General features: G+C 36.2%; 1 protein-coding gene and 1 long non-coding RNA gene across 2 annotated transcripts in view; one reads left to right on the forward strand and one right to left on the reverse strand.

Moving 5' to 3' along the window:
• Window positions 1-21592, forward strand: part of LOC127987694 (uncharacterized) — a 2462016-nt gene that overhangs the window by 516218 nt on the left and 1924206 nt on the right. The gene's annotated exons all lie outside the window — the stretch shown is intronic.
• The window catches only part of LOC127987792 (uncharacterized), a 338739-nt gene that overhangs the window by 167486 nt on the left and 149661 nt on the right, over window positions 1-21592 (reverse strand). The gene's annotated exons all lie outside the window — the stretch shown is intronic.

The following is a 21592-nucleotide window of genomic DNA, read 5'->3' on the forward strand; positions in this document are numbered from 1 at the left end:
ATGGGGTAAATTTCATTTTTGGGTGAACTATCCCTTTAAGTGCACAGGGGTGGAGAAAATAATGTGAACACAATAATAATGTGAACAACAAATAATGTGAAATAGCCAGTATTTTATTAAAGTGTTTACCATAATTTGCCTTTAATACAGCTTAGAATAGATTCATACAACTTTTGAATAGACTTCAGTTAAATTTAGTCTCTAGCTTCTGCTGTGACTGCTGAATGTGTTCATGTTTACGGACTACAAACTGAGGATTGAAGACGAATTGAAAATTAGTCAGTCTGGTTTCCACTGTCACTTCTGGGTCTTCCTCTGGGACAACGGCCAGGGTTTTTTGGACAACTGGGTCTCTGAGTTTAGGTTAGAGGAGGTTATGAATGAAGGTGGGGTTTCTCTGCGTCTGGAGAGCATCAGTGCTGAGGATCATTTCATAAAGTTAAAGATATTAATAATAACAGCTCAGATCTCACTTTCAGACAGCAGCGAGTGTTTGAAATAACTTCTGTTTGAGATCTGATGTGGATTATAATCACCTTACAAGGCTTCATATCATCTCTCTGTCATCAAACACCAGATTAATGAATGTGTAACACAACTGAACAGAACCGGTCCAGACTGGGCTTTATTCTGTGCAGGCATTGCTTCTTCAGTCTGACCTGTTTCAGAGAAATATTACTGTACTTCACATCTACACACACAGACAAACCTACAGTTTTATTTAGATGTGCAAAGTTGAATCTGTGTAGCAAAGCTGATCAAGTCACTGGACAGAGCAGAGCGAATGCATTTACGTTGTAGTGATGTTCAGACCAGAATCAGTTTAAACACAAATACACAGCAGTCAGGACTTTTATTTTAGACAATATGATCAGTTTTAGACAAAAGATGAAATAAGAATTATATGACAGAAATAAAAAGATATGAAAGATTTTAACTCCTTTCACACAAAGTTGTGGGGAATTAAAACTTCATTGTATTTCTATCAAGAATCAGGAGAAATTGTACATAAATCATGAGAAGTGTCAATTATTTGATTAAATGAACAACTTGTTTGTTTTTCTGTTTTGAAGACCAAATTGTGGAAAATTATCCAAAGATATTCAGACACTCTTCCTCTGTTTTTTGTTTTATCAAGACATTGTGACTTTATTAAATAGTTTTCTTCTATATTCTCTCTTTCTCTCAATGTAGATTAAGATGCTGTGTTTGACAGATGAAGGTTGTTCTGCTGTGACTTCATGAACATAACGTGTCTGATTCATTGTGTTTTCTCTTTCTGTCTTCAGTCTGAGTTATTGCACTATTACAGAGAAACAGTGTCTCATCCTGACTTCAGCTCTGAAATCAAACCCATCACACCTGAGAGAACTGAACCTGAGTGTGAATGAACTACTAGGAGACTCTGGAGTGAAACACCTCAGTGATCTACTGATGAACACACAATTCAAGCTGGAGAAACTACAGTTAGTATCATTATACTCTACAGCACTTACAGTCAGATTAATTTATCAGGATACATCATTTATTTCCAAAATGAATGTACCCTTGTGATCTTTAAAGGTGCCATCTGTAATGTTTGGCAAAAAAAATCAAGTCATACTCCACATTCCATACCAGATGGGGGCAGTATGCCTCAATAAAGTGAATTGGTCTACTCTAGAGTACCAAACGAGAAACGGCATAGTCTCTATGCTCCGCCCCTACCTTCACAACAACAGTACAGCCATAGCCGAAGCCTAACTGTGCGTACACACCGCCGGCGTCGAGAGCATCAAAAATCGCTCTTGCCGCTCTGCTCACGACGCCGCAGAAAGATTTGTGAGCGCTCAGACGCTCTAACGTAGATCAAATGCTTATTTTGTATTTAAAGCTTGTTGATCTCGTGCAGACTAACCACAAGGAGTTATAACCTCATTAAATATTGTTGTGGACGAAATATTATGATCCTTTACTTAAAATGAACAATCTCAGACACCTTGGTCCACGTATCACTTTTAATTATTTTTTTATGTCCCTGTAGGCAAACAGGGACACATCATAGATTAATACAAACGCTAAATCAGCAATAATCAACCTGTCCTTTATTCTGCTTGGGAAATAATGTGCCAACTCTCAAGCATTCACCGTTAGACACACACAATTCACTCTTTTCACACGCTTTCACGCCACACATCAATTTTCTCACGCACAGAAAAACCACGAAGCAAAGAGGACACGGAGACCAACATACTAGACAGAGCTGGTTAGTTATGATATAATAAAATGGGTAACGTTAAGTTATAGCTAGCTAATTATCAAACGCAGCTACGGTTAGCCATCGCTAACATTAGCACGTTTATCAAACAGCCTTCGATACATTTCTATGTTATAACTTCCCGAAAACAAATACACAAACATATAAAACAAACTTCTAGCGAAATACTAACAGCATCTAACTTACCAATCCAAAAGAAATGTTGCAAGTTCAGAGTCGAACCTCATTTCTTTCAGGTCCATCAGTTGTCTCCAGCGATTAAAAGCAGTGCCGATGTTTACTCTGGTATTCTTAACGGATTTGATTTGTGATTCCGAGCGCGGTTGTTTCCCTGTAGCGGGTGGTGGTCTCTTGCCAAGGGCTTTAGCCATCTTTTCTCTTTCTTCCCTGAACTGAAATGAAGTAGTGGGCTGTACTTTCCGCACAACTGAACATCAGGTTCAGGCACGCCAACAAGCCGTGTGAGTTATTTGTGTATTGCAGGTTGGCTGGTGGTTATGTTGCCCGCATACTGCCTCCCATGGCCGAAACTGGTATTACGACACCTGTCGGGCCAGGGCTAGTAATGCTAATGCTAATTAAGGTTGATATCTCTGCAGCACTATCACTTGACATTTTTTTAATGACATCATCGCCCTTATTTCTTCTCATTCTTTTGATGCGTGTAGGTCATGTTATGGATATTTTTACCTCAATTTTTGCATATGGCACCTTTAATGAAAATAACTATCACTTTCTCTCATAAACACATCTCTTCTCTCGTCTGATGATGTGAAGGAGGGAAAACCTGTCAGTCTCATGAGATCACAGGAATAGCAAAGTATTATCAGCTTCTCATCAAAAACTCATGAATTCCTGACCTGCAGTTTTGTTTTTAAAGGTGTTTCACTCAGACATGCATCACGATAAGAACAAAATATGATCACAAAATCTTGTACTTGTTGACTGTAATCTACAATCTTAAAATATCTTGAATTAAATTTTCATTTCTGAACAGAATTTTCTTTATTTGTTGCATTTAAAATAAATTTGAACATTTTAATGTTATTTTTAAGATGCTTCTGTAGTTGATCCTGTATCTTAATTACATTATAAATCACAAACCTCTTTTTTTGGTCTGACTAAAGATTCTCTAGACTTGAAATGTAACTAATATCCTCAATATCCTAGTTTTTATGGCTGTGTAATTATTTATTTATTGTTTTCAGGTTTCAGCAACATTTTAAATATTGCACTGTATGGTGTTAACACATGATGAATTATTCACACATGAACATAACGTGTCTGATTCATTGTGTTTTCTCTTTCTGTCTTCAGTCTGCGTTATTGCAGTATTACAGAGAAACAGTGTCTCATCCTGACTTCAGCTCTGAAATCAAACCCATCACACCTGAGAGAACTGGACCTGAGTGGGAATCAAATAAGAAACACAGGAGTGAATCACTTATGTGACGTACTGAAGGATTCACGCTGTAAACTGGAGAGATTGAGGTCAGTAACATTCACAGACAAGAATCAAAATGATGAAAATCACTTTGTTTAACTCTTATGTGCTGTTCAAGGTCTTTTGAGACCCCAAATGATGTTTGCTGAAATACAAACTAATGTTCCCTTTATCTAAATGACATGAGACTTTGTACAGTTGTCAACACTTGGTAGATCTACAAATAGAAAATTAAATTGGATTGATATCTGGTTGTGTGTTAGTGTGAAAAAAGTCTGTCTCTGGAGACCCACATTGAAATGAATGAGGAAATGATCAAATCAATACTTTTTCTTAATTTATCAAATAAAATCAATAAATCCACCACAATTCAGAACACAAAATACACAAAGATGAAGTGCACAATGCAGAATGATTAAACTCTCATATAAATGATGTTACATAATTAGTCAAAATGTCCGTCACAACACAGATAACACACACAATCTGAAGAGACTCCAGCACATCCACGATGGAGGAAACACACACGCCATGTTATCCACATTAATCACAATTAGGAATGAGGGTCTTTTATAAATTGAATTTTACATAAAAAGCTCTTTTTATATAAAAACTATTTAAAATATATTTTTCTAATTAATACAGTTTATAAATTTACAAAATATCATAAATCCTTAAAAAAACTACATAAATGTAGAGTAAAAACATTAATAAATGACACATGTTTTAACAAAAAGTCCTTTTGTTGGCTGTGTTCTCTGGAGAGCCCAAACAGCACGAGTGTCGTCCCCAAACGAACAGCACATAAGAGTTGAACAAAACACTTTATACTCAATATCTCATGATGAATGTGTTCACATTATATTTGTGAAAGATTCTTGATCTTAATGATTTGTTTGTAAGATGATCTCTCTTCCTCTGTTTGTCTCTTTCTAGTCTTTATGACTGTGGCATTACAGATGTTTCTTCTTTAACTCAGTCTTTGACAAACACAAAAGCTCTGCAGTTTCTAAAAGAGCTTGATCTGAGATATAATAAGATTGGAGACTCAAAGCAGAAGCTCATTGATGTGCTACAAGACTCAAACTGTAAACTGAGGTGAGTAAACTTCACTTTGTGATATTAAAGAGATTCATTTACCTCTGATATGTGAACAAATATATACTTTCAGATATTAGTGAAAAGAGTTGATCAAATGATCCTCAAGCTTTATTTCAAAGGGTTTGTGTCAGAATGAAATGTAAAGTTGATAAAAATGTTGAACACAAAGGAGGAAAGAGATGAAAAGCAGACTGTCACAGCTTTCTACAGCAACAGCTGCTTTATTAATGAGATCAGTAATAGTGAATCATTAGAGTTTGAAATAGATTTGTTCAGATTGTAGGAAAACGCTGGTAAAATCAGAGCAGATTCAGCTTCAGCTCACAGTCGTCCAGCATCACATGATCAATGTCTCTGTCTCTTGTGTGTTTTTACTTTGACAAGCAACACGTCACATTACTTTACACTTACTTTCTGTAAGAGATAATGTACCTCCAGCCGCTTGTTATCACAGAATAAACCCGACAGGGTGATCAGGACTTGTGTCCTCCTGAAGAGACTTATTCTGTGCTGCATCTGCATTATCACACTTATTAAATATTTTTTTAATATTTTTACATTTTTACTATTTTGTACTTTGTTCCACTGAACTCTGATGATCTTCTCTTCTGTTCAATCTTAGAGTATAGAAGGAGTTAAATCACCAGAAGCTGCTAAATGCAGTATCTCATAAAGTGAAGTGATCTTGAGAGGAGCGGTAAACATCAGCTGAAGATCCACTGAAGAGCTTCACTACTGTGTCTATGAGGAGAAATAAATGTGTGATAAATGTGTAAATGTGATCCATACAGGTGAAGAGACTCAGACTTTACAATCAAATAATGCAGCATGTGTGTTAGAAACATGATATTGACTGATTAATGTTGCTTTAGTATTCAAGCAGATGATCATTGTGTTTAATGTAAAGCTGGAACAGAGGAGGAACAAGCTCAGATGAGTCTGTCTGGCTCTTCAGTTTAATAATATTTCTATTAAACTCATTCATAATGATTCAAATGTTTCAATGTGATTGTCAAGTGCAGCACTTAAATGTGTCACAAGATATAAAGCAAATCTACAATGTGTGAAACTTCTCATGTTTTCGGCACATTATTATTCTGTTTTACTTTCTATTTAGTTGTGTGTCTGTTGTTAATGTACATATATCCAGTATATAGTCTTTGTTCTGTGGATGGAGTCTCTCCTTCATCAAATCAACTAAACATTTTCACAAGTTAACAGCATTTGTGTCTTTCACTCTCCTCTAAATACTCAAACACATTTACTATTTTTAACCCTTTTATATTTTCATGTAAATTAAATGCCACATACAGTTAAAAACAAGTGAAAAGTTTACTTGTCTGTTTTAAGTATTATTAAACTGTTTTAAATACAGGCTAACTTGTAGACATGAAACATAAAGCATAAATAGCTAATGCATAATAACAGAAATGTTCCCATTATATGTACAGCAGGTAAAAAAAAAGTCAGCCAAAAAGTCAAAAGTCTTTTTTTTTTTTTTAATCAGTTAATATATTTCTAAAAGTGCTGTACTTTCTTAATTGCGCCGCATGATAGTTGTTGGTCAGAGATGTTTTGGAGCAGAAGATCTGCAGGATTCTGGAGGTTCATCATGTGGAAAGTTGATAGTTAGGTAAAGTGCTTCTGTCGTTCTCTAACATTCAGATCTGTAAAGTAAGGTGGAAAGGACACAGCTCTGATACAGAGTCATTCTAGTGTTGGACCTCCACATATTGTTCAGTGTTATAAAGCTGTTTCTGCTCTTGCTAATGCGTCTCTTGATGTCATTGTCTGTCCTCCATCATGTCTAATGATGAAGTCCAGGTCTACAAACTCCTCATTTCTACAGAGGTCTGCTCCTGTACTTTAATTGCTGAGGGGTTTGAGGTGTTCAGTGTTATCATCTCTGTTTTCTGCTTGTTGATCTTGGAGTCTAGTTGTCTGAGTCCAGATGTTTTCTCTGTTGAGGGTGTAAGAACAACAGCTAATCATCAGTGAAGTCAAGATCTTCTCTGGATAATGCTCGACTTAAACAGACAAACACTTCATGAGTCAACTGTCAGCTTTCCTCACAACGGAGAGCTCAGACTCAGATGTTAATCAAATAATCTTATAATATTCATACACCAGACAGGTGAGTATCTAGAGTACAGTATGCACAGTGTGTAGTGTGTCATTCAGGATTTCATTTGGATATAAATTAAATCCAAGCAATGGCCATTTAGTTTTATTAATGAATCTAAATGGTCAGCAAATGAACTTAATGAACTTTGATGCTTGAGCAGCAAATCAGCATATTAGTATGATTTTTTTTTTTCAGATAGCGAGCAGGACAAACAAATATGACTGGGACTGTCATACACACACTTTAAAAACATTGAAATGTTTAAGTCAAAGTAACTTAATATTTTTTAGTTCAATAAAACATATATTTTTAAGTGTCTGTTACCATACACTGTAAACCCTATTATAATAAAACGCTGTGAATGTTTAGAGTTTAGTTGTCATGTTTCTGCTTGTTGTTGTGTGGAGAACGCTTCCACAAAAAGGAGTTTTCCCCACCAGGTCCTTGGTGGGGGCTTGTAGTCCGTAATGGTCTGTATCCCCTGCCACAAGTTCCTAGTGTCTCTGCTGTCACTGAATTGATGGGCTATCCTCCTGGAGTGCTGTCTCTTAGCCTCTCTGATGCCACGGGACAGGTTGGCCCTGGCTGTTCTCAAGCCCACCTCATCTCCAGCTCTGAAGGCAGTGTTCTGTGTCTTCAGGAGTCTGTAGACCTCCCCTGTCATCCACAGCTTCTGGTTGGCCCGGACAGTGATGGTTTTTGTGACCATTACATCATCAATACACTTGTTGATGTAGGCGGTGACAGTCTCTGAGTACTCCTGGAGGTCAGTGGTGTTATTGCATGTGGCAGCCTGTTTAAACATGTCCCAGTCAGTTGTGTTGAAGCAGTCCTGAAGAACCTCTGATGATCCTTCTGGCCACACTTTAATCTGTTTTTGAACTGGTTTGGCGACTTTAATGAGTGGTCTGTATGCAGGCATTAGCATAACAGTGATGTGGTCTGAGGCTCCGAGATGGGGGAGGGGGGGGGCTTTGTAAGCTCCTCTCTGTGTGGTGTAAACAAAGTCCAAAATGTTATTACCTCGTGATGGAAAGTTAATGTGTTGTTTTATTTTTGGAAACACACTCTCTAGGTCAGCATGGTTGAAATCCCCAGCTATGATGAGAAAAGCATCGGGGTGTGCTGTCTGCTGCTCACTGATGTGCTGGTACAGTTCATTTAGTGCGTCGTTCCTGTTGCTGATGATGTTGAACGGGGGAATGTACACCGAAATGAGCAGTATAGCAGTATATTCCCTCGGCAGATAGAACGGCCGGCACTTAACAATCATAAACTCCACCAGGGGTGAGCAGTGTTTGCAGATCACAAGAGTATCGCGGCACCACGCGTCATTGATGTAAACACAAAGGCCGCCGCCGTGGGTTTTTCCTCCCACGACGAGAGCTCTGTCCGCTCGATAGCACATCAGCTGATCGAGCTGAATAGCGCCATCTGGAATGCTGTTGCTGAGCCATGTTTCCGTCAACACAAAAACACAACAGTCTCTTACAGTCCTCGGAGTTGAGCGTAGTAATCGAATGTAATCCAGTTTATTGTCCAACGAGCGTACGTTTGCCAGTACGATGGTGGGGATAGATGGCTTGTGTGGGTTAGCCGTTAGCCTAGCCTGGATACCTCCGCGCTTCCCCCTCTTCTGCTTCCTCTCACACCGCTTGTGGCGCCTCCGCTGTGGGCGAGATGCAGTAGCGAGGGTCGGTGATGGTGAAGGCCCCCGTAGCAGACCTAGATCCCGTAGCCGTTCCACGTGCTCAGAGTTTAACTAAAAAAATTCAGTTCTGCCGACATCGAGAAGAAACTCGCGACTGTATGCGCGCTTACAGACAGGTAGACGCGATGACGACGTACAAAAACTCTGTGACTCACAAGACATAAAACACGAAAACACCGTTCTGTCGGGACAGAGAGATGCCATCTTGTTTAGAATGTGTGTGTGTGTGTGAAACTGATACTGATAATAAAACTACTACTTTTTTCAACTGTTATATTTATCTAGCAGTAATGATACATAATCACCTGATAAATGGCTGTTTACAGTCCTGCAATACTAACAGTTTAATTTTTCAGTTTGTTTGTGCACCCACAAAAGTGTTTTTTAGCACCAGCCGTCACTGATTCACACGTTATAGAAACGAAAATGATGGTGTATAAAATGTATTTTTATAATCATTTATAATATTCAGGAGAAAGTCTGTGAAATGAGGTTTTGTTCTGTCTTAGAATAGGACACGCTGGACTGAATCAGACACTGTTCAAAACAGACAAACATCAACAGGTTTGTGTGAAAACAGTGAGGAGTCAGTGTTACGTGTGTTATTGGAGTGGAGGAAATATGAGGAGGAAAGAAGGGAAATGATTCAAATGATAAAGACAGACATTGTAAACATTAATGATCAGAAGCTTTAAGAAGGAAGTACTTGAGTTCAAACATCTCATGATTTACCTAAAAAATACAGGATTGATGGAAAGAATATGATTAATTTCTAAATGTCCACGTTTATCATACACTGCTCCACAGTCTAGTCTCGTAAGTGGTATTAATGCACCTTTAACATTAGTTGTCAGCCACCAATCAAATAAAAAAAGAAGAAGCTTTTCTACAAGCAAAATCCTGACCCATACTTTATTCCAGTTGGTGGCGGTAATGCAACAGTTTGGCTGCAACCCGCAAATAAACACTGAAGAAGAAGAAGTAGAGCTGAGCCTATGACGTCAGCTGTTTTCTAAGGTGAGTAGTTCACTATTTCCACGAAGTTGTAAAATCCTCTTTACACCTTTTGTTTTGAGCAAACTCTTTACATAGAAAATGGTAAGATGTGGGAATACTCTGATGTTATGAATGCGGTAAATAACATTAGAAATGTGTTCAGATTCATAAGGACAAATCACAATGTTTGATAAAGAAGTGTTTCTATCAGCAAACAGTCAGAATAAAGTGAGCTGATCTGCTGCTGATCCTGAATGTCTTGTTTAATGAGTGTTTATAGTCTGAGACTCATCAATATTATCAGCTGATCAAAATCCTCTTTATTTCATGATAATAGATCCTGTTTTCACCTCATTCATTACACTGATGACTTCAGATCTGTTCATTGACACATTAAGATCATTTTATTGCTGTGAAGATCAGAAAACAACACGGTTATCAGTTATTGTGACATTACAAGATGAAACTATCACAACAGCATTTATTCATTAGTCTGTGATAAACCATGTTTCATATAAAACACAAAACTAAAACACATTCAGTTCAACTCAATTCAGCGGTGGTTTATTTGTACCTTGCAAATTTGAAAAAATGATATTTCTAAGTGTGTTTATTCTTCCACTTTTTAAATTCTTATATTGCTTATATTTGGCATCTTTTTTTTCTTATATATTTGTGTGTCTGTATATTAATGAAAGAGAAGATTAATAATAATAAAAAAAGACTTTTTTTATTAGCTTACAAGTACGAGCATCAAATCATCATGAAGAAGATAAATCTGCAGAGACAGAGTTTACTGAAGAACAGAGAGAACATGAGAGATCTAGAACCCTGCAGAACCAAACACACTGAAGAACAAACAGGTTGTGTTTATTCTTCATCCTTCAGTGATGAGGCTCAAAAATTTTTGTGTGTGTATATGTGGATTTCATCAGTGGCGGGTCACATGTTCACTCCTACTATGATGTTTCTGATTTTATTACATTCAGTGTAAACAGTGATTTATTACGGATCAGTAAAAACAAGATCACAGTTGAAGTTCACACAGTCTGTCTGAGAGAGAATCTCCTGGAGAAATCAAAACAAATGAACACAACTGCACACAGAAGACACATAACCCATACAGCCCAGTTAAGCAACATGACACGACCAAATTTAACATTTTAAAGCGTTGAAATGAGTAGTTCATATACATGTTAGTTCAATATTTTATATATTGTCAAAGTTGACTGTTTTTGCTCCATTTGGTTAATGAAAACGCTTCCAAACGCTTCTCTGAGCAACACACAGCAGTGTTTCGTTACTGAAGGATTCGTGTTTGTGAATTTTGAATCATTTGAGTCAATGATTCAGTTCTCCATTTATAAAGACATGCCCTTTGTCTCAATGTTTATACTATCATCCTAAATAGTGTGTGAGATTAGAAGAAGTGTATATAAATATAATGTAGAACCAGTTAAATGTCCTTGTTAGTTTTTATCATATTTAGTCAACCTTATCCTGTTTAGTTTTAGTCGACTGAAAGTCTCAACATTTTAGTCTAGTTTTAGTCAATGAAAACTTGACATTTTAGCAGTAAGATTATTATTAATTAACCACACAGCAGTATTAAGTTTGGCAGCCATTTTTTAATTCAGTCTTAGTTTTACTCAAATTTACATTTTAGTAATCATATTTAGTCAACCCTGTCCTGTTTTAGTTTAGTCAAGTTTAAGACAACGAAATGTATGAGCATTTTAGTCAGGTTGTATAACGGCTAAACCGATCAGAATTATTTTTGCTCTAAATTATAATCGTAAAGTTTGTTGTTATTTGAGAAATGTACTTTTGTGTTTCAGGTATTGCTCTTTCACCAGTAAACACAAAGCAACAGAATGTGGACTCATACACATGGTTTATTTAATCTCATGTAATGTGCTGATTTATTAGGCTTTTTATTATATAAAATAACACCAAAGACTTATACACTCAGTCTGTCTATAATATGAAAACTGGTGAAACAAAGAAAAATATGATAACATTGAAATTCCTAATAGTTATTCCACTATTTCCAAATTGCAGCATTGCATTGTCAGTGGCAGCATTTGAAGATTGATTTATAAAAATCATTTCCGGTTTAAGAAGTGTTTCAACATTGCATCAACTACTGATGAACACATTGATTTTATTTGAATCATCACTCTGTAGTTTATTTAATCATGTATTACTGTGTATTTGGAAGACGTTTGTCTTTCAAACACATTAAAACACACAAATTTACAAACTTTTGTCATCTGATCCTCTTTCACCAAATATATTTACTTGAAGTACCCCTGGGATTAAAAAAATATATTTTAATAATTATCACATTTGCATGTTCATGATTCTCTGATGTTGGTTATGTCCACATGACATGCAGGTAAACAAATGAAATGTTAAACTTTTTTAGTAAGATTTTATTTTGATTGGCTTTAAAATTATTTATTTTAATGTATCATTTTTTATGATTTAATTAATTAGCTTTTTATTAAAGTCACAAACCCTAGTTTGGGAAACCTTGATGTAATTTTTAATGCATTCCATGTTAATAACAACAAATGGAATATATATATATTTATAAGTCATGGGCCTCTGAAATGATTGCGAATCATGAGTCAGTTCGGGAGTTCGGAGCGAGTTCGCGGATCATTTGAGTCAGTTCGGGAGTTCAAAGCGGGATCGCGAATCATTTGAGTCAGTTTGGAGATCGCGAATCATTTGAATCAGTTCGGGTGTTCGTAGCGGGATCGCGAATCATTTGAGTCAGTTCGGTAGTTCGTAGCGGGATCGCGAATCATTTGAGTCAGTTCGGTAGTTCGTAGCGGGATCGCGAATCATTTGAGTCAGTTCGGGAGTTCGGAGCGAGTTCGCGAATCATTTGAGTCAGTTTGGGGATCGTGAATCATTTGAATCAGTTCGGGTGTTCGTAGCGGGATCGCGAATCATTTGAATCAGTTCGGTAGTTCGTAGCGGGATCGCGAATCATTTGAGTCAGTTCGGTAGTTCGTAGCGGGATCGCGAATCATTTGAGTCAGTTCGGGAGTTCGGAGCGAGTTCGAATTATTTGAGTCAGTTTGGGGATCGCGAATCATTTAAATCAGTTCGGGTGTTCGTAGCATAGACATATAAATAACTAGACGCCTCATTGGCCGCTCTGAGCCGTTGCTGCGATACGTCAACGCCCCCGCCATGTTAGTGAGGGCAAGACTGCCTTAAAAATACATGGACGTAAACGGGGAGCTGCGTTTTTTTTCTGAATAAAAACACGATAACGTTCACATTTATCAATCGATTTCAGGTTTGTGATCTACGTGCAGTTAAAAACTTTGCCTCCAGTTATTTAGTTAGGTTTGGAAAATTATTAATTTTCGTAAGGAATTGTGATAGCTCACATTTGTCTAACTTCTTGATTTCGTTGATTATTTTCGGTTTACAATTCTAATGTTAATTTAGTATAACTGTGACATATGCATGTAATTTAATTTGAATATACATTAAATTAAATTAAGTTGTTTTATTGCTTTCTCTGTGTTCAATCCTAACATTTTTATTTCTTTTTTTCTCTCTTTCGTGCCTCAGATCAGAACACAGCTCATTCCCTTTGAAATTCTGTGATAAAATCTAAGTAATACATCTTTAATCACTAATAATTTACTATTGTTGAGAAAATTTAATAAAACAAGTAAATACAAATCAAAAAGTGACACTATAGCCTACAGATGAACTCCACAACAAATAATAACACATGTAACTGATGAGGCTATGGATCAGTGAAAATGAAAATATGAACTGATACAGTGCACAGTAGAAAAGTGATATGTTATATTAAAAAGTACATGTAGTTCAACTTAAAGTAAAGTGAATAATATGAAAAGCGAGTACAACGCTACAATAACATATTCTATATAATAGATTTATAATAGTATAAAATTATTTGTATAATATGAATAATACCATAATAAATAACTGAACAACAATAGGTTAACAAAAGAAGAATATGTAATATCAAGGGTGGAATAATACAGAATAGACAAAAATGAAGAATAAATTAATAGTAAATTAAAGAGTAAAATAAAAAAAAAATGAAATGTAATTTTAAAATACTATTTGTGTAATAATTATTAATCAAATTCAGACACAATACAAAAAAATTGTGGACATGAGTTCCAAATTGTGTTTAATTAATGAGCTCCTTAAGTATAATATATACATGTATAATATATACATGTACACACACACACACACACACACATATATATATATATGTTCTATAATGCACATTACACACACTCATGCAGAAAACACACACATTTTGAAACAGTGATTTATTTTTCCATGTATGTTAACACATATAAATGTCACACAAAATCTCAAAGTATAGTTATGTTTATCACAGACCAGAATATGAGATGCTCCCCTCAAAAACTTGATATTAATCAAAATTAATAATAATTATAACAACATCACAATGAGTTTATCATGATATTGCAGCTGGACTCACTATGAGTTCCTGTGTTTTTCATTTCTAGGCTATTTAAATCATGTAGTATTTGTGTAAAGACACACGCAGTACATGATCAGCATTAAACAGCCTGTGCAAAGCTTTTTAAATGCAGTCTATAGTATTAGAATATGAGCTGGTCATTGTGTCGATTCATTCAGGGCTGCTCTGGGTTTAGTACAAACACAACACTAGTCTAGGGAGGAATAGTCTTGTCTCTTGGAAATGCAGAGAACAGCTTTCCTCAGCTTTCCTTAAAGGGGGGGTGAAATGCTATTTCATGCATACTGAGTTTTTTACACTGTTAAAGAGTTGGATTCCCATGCTAAACATGGACAAAGTTTCAAAAATTAAGTTGTACGTTTGAAGGAGTATTTTTGTTCCAAAAAAACCTCTTCCGGTTTGTCACAAGTTTCGGAAAGTTTTTTTCGAGTATGGCTCTGCGTGACGTTAGATGGAGCGGAATTTCCTTATATGGGTCCTGAGGCACGTCTGCCGGAAGAGCGCGCGCTCCCGTATAGCAGAGCACTGAGAGCACAACACACTTCACTGATCAGAGCGAGAGCGTCGCCAAATGTCACAAAAGAAGTGTGTTTTTGGTTGCCAGGGCAAGACAACCCTGCACAGATTACCAAAAGAGAAACAGCATTAAGGGACCAGTGGATGGAGTTTATTTTTACAGAGCATCAACGGAGTTGTGCAAGTGTTTTTGTTTGTTCCCTGCATTTCGGATTGCACGTCGTTTATTTCTTAAGGATAATGCAGTCCCAACGGAAAAGGGTCACGATCGTGTGTTGGAAACGCAGGCGGTGAGTAAAACTGCTTCAAATATCTCTGTGTTGTTAACTTAGCTATCAGCGCGTAAGCACATCAAGTAAACAACATGCGATGTTGTCATTAAACTGCACTTTCCACATGTACAGCTTAAAAAAAAAAAAAAAAGACGACATAAAGTGGAACTTAGTCATTTTCCAAAACCGCTAAGCAAATATATACAGTTTCAGTACATACCACATAGCATACCGCCTTTGCTGATGCTGCTCTTGTTAAATTTCAGCCTCTGGATCTGTTTCACAGCTTCCACATGCTCTCAACGCAAAAGCCTACTGGCGCTCGTGATTCTTTAGCTCCGCCCACACGTCACGCCTCTAGGCGCTCGTGTTTTTCCGGGAAAAATCGGTACAGACTATCTTTCTCTTATAAATATAATAAAACTAAAGACTTTTTGGAGTTATGAAGGATGCAGTACTACTCTATAGGTACTCAAGATTAACAGGATATTGAGTGAAAACGAGCATTTCACCCCCCCTTTAAGACTGTCCTTGTCCTGTTTGCAAATGGCTAAAAGGGAAGAAAAAAGAATACATAGAATCAGTTCATAGTTTTATGAAAAGCAATGAAATCCTTATAATCAAGTGATGATAAACTTAATCTGCAACACTTTTGAATAATGGTCCATTAGTTAATATTAGTTAACTACTTTAGTTAACATGATCTAAGCAAGAACAGTCCTTCTACAGCATTTATTCATCTTAGTTGATGTTCATTTCAACATTTACTAATGCATTATTTAAAACAAAAGTTGTGCTTGTTAACATTAGTTAATGCACTCTGAATTAGCATGAACTAACGATGAAAAACTGTATTTTCATTAACTAACATGAACAAAGATGAATAAATACAGTAATAAATGTATTGTTCATTGTTTGTTCATGTTCATTAATTAATTAATTAATATTAACTAAAGGACTAGTATTCTAAAGTGTTACCACTTAATCTTTGTAAATAAGTAATGGTAGTGAAATTAAAGAGAGAATCTTTATCTCCATCATTAATCTAGACAGTCAAAGGGCTCACTCTGTATATTGTGCTCATAACACCATTTAGTTTATTATATAGACGGCAATATAAGTTAAAACGTAATAAGAATTCATTTAAACTTTGAATTCTTAAAGTCTCAGCTTTCACTGCTAACTACGCTAGCGATATTATTAATCGTCTGACACTGGTGGTTAATTAAGCAGTCAACATAAAGTTTAAAATGACCAAAAAACATCGGAGGAAGAACAGCTGAGTCTTACCTGTGAAAGATAACACCCCGAAATCTGTTTTTATTATCGTGTGACAGTTTGTAGGTGTCCAATCTGTCGATGAGTCAGGTATGTTTTCTTCTGTCCTGATGTGAGAGTTATGAGAGTTGCCCGCTCCAATATGGCGGCGACGTTGACGTGCGGTCCAGCGGCCAATGAGGCGTCTAGCTATATATATGTCTATGGTTCATAGCGGGATCGCGAATCATTTGAGTCAGTTCGGGAGCTCGTAGCAGGATCGCGAATCATTTGAGTCAGTTCGGGAGTTCGGAGCGAGTTCGCGAATCATTTGAATCAGTTCGGGAGTTCGGAGCGGTTTTGTGAATCATTTGAATCAGTTCGGGAGTTCGGAGCGGTTTCGTGAATCATTTGAATCAGTTCGGGAGTTCGGAGCGGTTTCGTGAATCATTTGAATCAGTTCGGGAGTTCGGAGAGGTTTCGTGAATCATTTGAGTCGTTTCGGGAGTTCAAAGCGGGTTCGCGAATCATTTGAGTCAGTTTGGGAATCGCGAATCAAAGTTGTATATGGATATCCACGCGTGTTTAGGTACGATATGTGAACTCGTATTTTTTGTTTTAAAAAATGTGTTATTTTTAAAAGAATAGGTTAAAAAAAAAAAAAAAAACTTGACAAAATATATATTTTGTTTTTGAGCAACATACAGAAAATTTGAAACAGAATTAGTTTTTTTTTCTTTGATTTGTTTCCTAAAAAGAAAAAAAATAAAGACTGACATCTTTATTTAACCTAAATCTGTTATTAGAGTTATTTAATTTGTTATATAATTAATATACATATAATTTATATGATTTCAGATCATTTAGTTATATAATAATAATCATACACATAATTTGATTTAATAATAACCCAATGTGAAGCAAAAACAGAATGTTCTGACAAGCTTTGTGAAATTATATATATATATATATATATATATATTACTCTTTGTATTTTTTATGTCAATATGGTAGAATATTATCATATTTAAATCAAGTTAGGTCAAAAGTAATCTAAAGTAGTCTGATTAGATTATCTAAAATGTGTAATGTAATGGATTATGTTACTAACTATAATTTGTGTCATGTAATTTGGAATCAGTACCGGATTACAGTTTACATAGCTAGACTATTTTAGTTCCCTCACTCCACAACAGATAATTTTAATTAACAGTATTTAGAAAAGAACAAGAATTAAGAATATAAGAAGCTATAGCAATACAGACGATAAGCCAAAACAAATTAACTTAAAACAAAACGAAACTGAAACCAACATTGGTACAGTGATAACACTTAATGGCACAGATTTTACTATATATTTAAACTGCGCAGTGTTTATGTATTTTATTATGGTAATGAAGAGACTGCATTGTCAAAGTAACTGTGGGATTATATTATATATATTATATATATTGTGTAGGATTATATACACATTATGAACAGAGCAATGTAGGATTATATTCACATTATGAACAGAGCAATGTAGGGATTATATACACATTATGAACAGCAGGAACGTGAGAGCTGTGGTAATAAATACAGTTGGATTGAGTGTTCAAACGTATTGTTAAACAATGTATTCTATGCAAAATAACAGTAATGCAATGATATTTTTATAGAAATAGTTTCCTGTGCTCTGTACAGAAGTACTGTGAGGAGTGCAGTAAAAGAGCAGGAGCAGGTTAGATTGGTGTTGTGGAGTTCAGAAGTGTCACAGTCTCGGGGAAGAAGCTCTTCCTGAGTCTACTAGTGCGAGAGCGTAGTCTCCTGTAACTCCTGCCGGATGGAAGGAGGATGAAGAGTTCATAGTGAAGATGAGAGGCATCCTTGATCATGTTTCTTGCCCTGCCCAGACAGCGCTTCTGATAAATGTTCTCGATGGAAGTTAACTGGGTGTCAGTGATCCATTGAGCAGTTTCAGGCTCCGTAAGAAGTAAAGGTGCTGCTGTGTCTTTCTGACCAGGGTGGAGGTGTTTTAGTTTTCTCCACCCACTGGAGTGCTTTGTGGTCAGATGCAGAGCAACTGCTGTTTCATACTGAGATGCAGTTTGTGAGTATGCTCTCAATGATACAGCGGTAGATTTCCACAAGTTCTTCAGTGATTCTGTTTGTTAACAGCAGCTGTTCATCACTAATGCTCAATTATCACTCAATTGATCACTTCATTATTTAATTGCAACGTATATCTTCTTTCAGTGAACTCAACTGAATTAAGTACAGAGTACTCACAACTATTAGTTTTCAAACTTAAATGGTTTAAGGCAATCAGCTGCCTCAAACGGTTTGAGTAAACCTAATTTGTCAGGTTTTTAAGGATATCTGTTGACTCAAACGGTTTGAGTTAAGTCACTTGTCAGGTTTTACAGTGAAGGGTGGTCTGATGATCTTAATGAACTAACGCTCGTAATCTTCATCGATGTATTTTCTTTCCTTGTTTGTAGCGTCAGTGCGTAATGTTACACATCTGAGCAATTAAAAAATGTGAAATCTCTCGAGGTCCACCTGCAATTTACAAATATGGATGAGTGCAGGACCTTCAGATTTTCTGTGTCAATGAGCAGATAATGGTTGTTCACTCAAAGGTCTTGAATTAATTAGTTTTAATAATTGTCTTTCCATTTACCATTTCTTTCTTCACTTATTGCATTATCTATGTTCTTGATACTTGAAGGTTACACTGTTGTTACAAGTTACTCCTGTTGTATTAGCACTACAAGTGCACTAAATGTATAAATTAAATAAGTGTTTTTCTATTTAGTTTTTAACTTATTGTCTTACCTGTGGTCCTGGTTTTATATACCTTACTGTAAACTGTACACATTTACCTCAATGTGATGCACAAATAATGAGATACAGAATTGATCAATTTTGCCATTTATTGTTGTAACAGGTGGTATGCAATATGCATAACAATGATAATGCTGTTCATGCATAGGCAACATTTAATGTAAGGCTGTGAAAACCATTACTAGCATCCAAAATAACAGTAGTTTATTTAAGGTACATTTCTGTATATGTATATAAATGCACATACATACACGTGTATATCCCCCTCTTCACATGAACCCTGAGGTGATCTATCTGCCGTGTTTCCTCCACATCTTCTGCATCCAGCTGCGTCCTCTGGTGAATGCAGGTATTTTAGAAATGTCTGTGCTCCAGCTTTGAGATTTAATGCAAATTTAAAAGTTGTCCACAATAACTGCTACTCGATTGCCCAAAGCCTCTACAAACTGATGGTGGCCTGTAAGCAATGTCTCTCCGGCCAGTGCTCCAAGGGTTTGAGATGTCTAAACAGTTTCTGGTCAGTCTGTCAGAAGTGCAAGACAATGAAGCCCAGTGTAGTTTCAACACACAGACGAGAGCACACACACGTTCACACAATAACAATATACACCAGTGTCAGGAATACTGACATAACCAGGAATAAACCAGACCAAAATGACAGTCCTGACATTAATAAAGTGTGCGGTGTAACAATGACTCCATTGCTAGTGGTAAAAACAACAACAAAAGTTAAACGTGTTTAGTTTATAACTTATAACCACGTATAACTTAATATTTCACTGGGAATCTGACTTGAGGGGTTTATCAGTCTCTCAACAGAGACAAAAAGAGTACGAGTGTTATTTAAGTTACTGTTTATAAGGTTTGAGAAGAAATTCTGTCTAGCTGTGGCTAGTTTCACATTAAAAGCATGAAGGCTGTCTTTATAGATGCTATCGTGAATTTCAAGTTTCGTCTTTTCTGCATTGTCTTTTCATCGTCTGAACTGCTGTTGATCTTCTCCAAACTGATTTCTGTCTGTTTGTTTTCTTACTGACTGTAAATGACCGCAAAAATATGTATGTGTGTGTCACTTTAAATGTGTTGTGTGTGCGCACGCTCTCTACGTAACGTAAGCTGTAACGCAGGTAGAAGAAAGAGGTGCGGATGAGGAGCACATTGTGGTTCTCACATGGCGTTTACAAAAGTTTGAAATATATATTGTAAAAAGTGGATGCACTTTACGTTTTGGTTCATCTAGTACCCTTTGGCAAGCGGAGCGAGGTATGTGTCTTTATTGTGTGTTTTGCATGTTGTATTTTAAAGTAATATATAATTTCGTATGGCACGTGTTATTTGTCGCTCTTTTGGTTAATTTCTCATGTATGTAATAATTTATTTGCCTTTTGGGTATCTGTAAATGTGTATTTGTTTAAGTAATCTGTCATTTGTACATACGTTTTTTATTTATGAGTATATTGTTTCTTTTTGTAGTTTCACGGTGCTACAATACAACGTTTATCGAAGTCACGGTTAATGGCGCTCAAAGCGAGCGAAATAAAGAAGATTAAGCACCCGTCAAAACTCTCTGTCTCGTTTGTCGACGCCAAGGGGCTGCTACACTGACTATTATTGGAGCAATATCATCAATAACATTCTTAACTTTTGAGTTGAAGGAATGAATGAGAATATCAACAGAGTCTGCAGAAATGCTTGGTGTTAAAGATATCGCCTCCATAAATAGTTCACTTGTGTTCTCGTTAATGCATCTCCTTCTGACAGAGACAGATCTAGATTCAGTGCTAGCAGAGATCAATATATCAAAGAAAATACAGAAGTGATCAGATAGTGCTATGTCTTTAATAACAGCTGATGAAATGTTGAGACCCCTACTGATGATTAAGTCTAGAGTGTGTCCATCTTTGTGTGTGTGTCCATCACACGCTGAATCAGGTCGTATAACACTGATAAATGCATGTAATTCACTAAATCTATCATGATCAAAGAACCTTTTGTGTTGGGATATATTTATATCTAATGTGGTTTGACAAACAGCTTCGACATTAGCATGTATATTATTAGATGAATGTGGTCCGTGTATCTTTTAGTAGTTTGAAGTCTTATTTTTCTTTTCTTCTGCTTATATGAACTAAACATTTTTTTGAGTGTGAAATGTGTATTTTTTTCTCTCAAATATGTGTGTTTGTTTTTCTAAATATCCTTTATATAAAAACAGTGAAGCTCAAACAGCAGCAGCTTTAGTTTCAGTCATTTTGTTTGAGGTTCTGTGTTTTAAGTGTTTTCCTTCATTTGTTTGTGAGGTATCTTGTCCTGTGTGTTCTGCCATGTATTCAGAAGACTTTATTGAAGCACATTCAAGTTTTTTCAGCCTCTGTGTCACAAGAGAAGACATGTTCTCCCGAGGCCTGACACAGAAGAAGTCCTCTCCGAAGAACCCCTCAGAGTCTCTTTCATTGGAGATCCTGGGATAGATCTTGCTTCTGATGAAACAATTCCTGACCGCTGTGTGTTTGCTCTCAGATGCAGCGCCATTGCATTAATTATGCAGTTTTATCAAATGTAGTC

This window comes from Carassius gibelio, chromosome B22, assembly GCF_023724105.1.
Source record: "Carassius gibelio isolate Cgi1373 ecotype wild population from Czech Republic chromosome B22, carGib1.2-hapl.c, whole genome shotgun sequence".
Lineage (NCBI taxonomy): Eukaryota > Metazoa > Chordata > Actinopteri > Cypriniformes > Cyprinidae > Carassius > Carassius gibelio.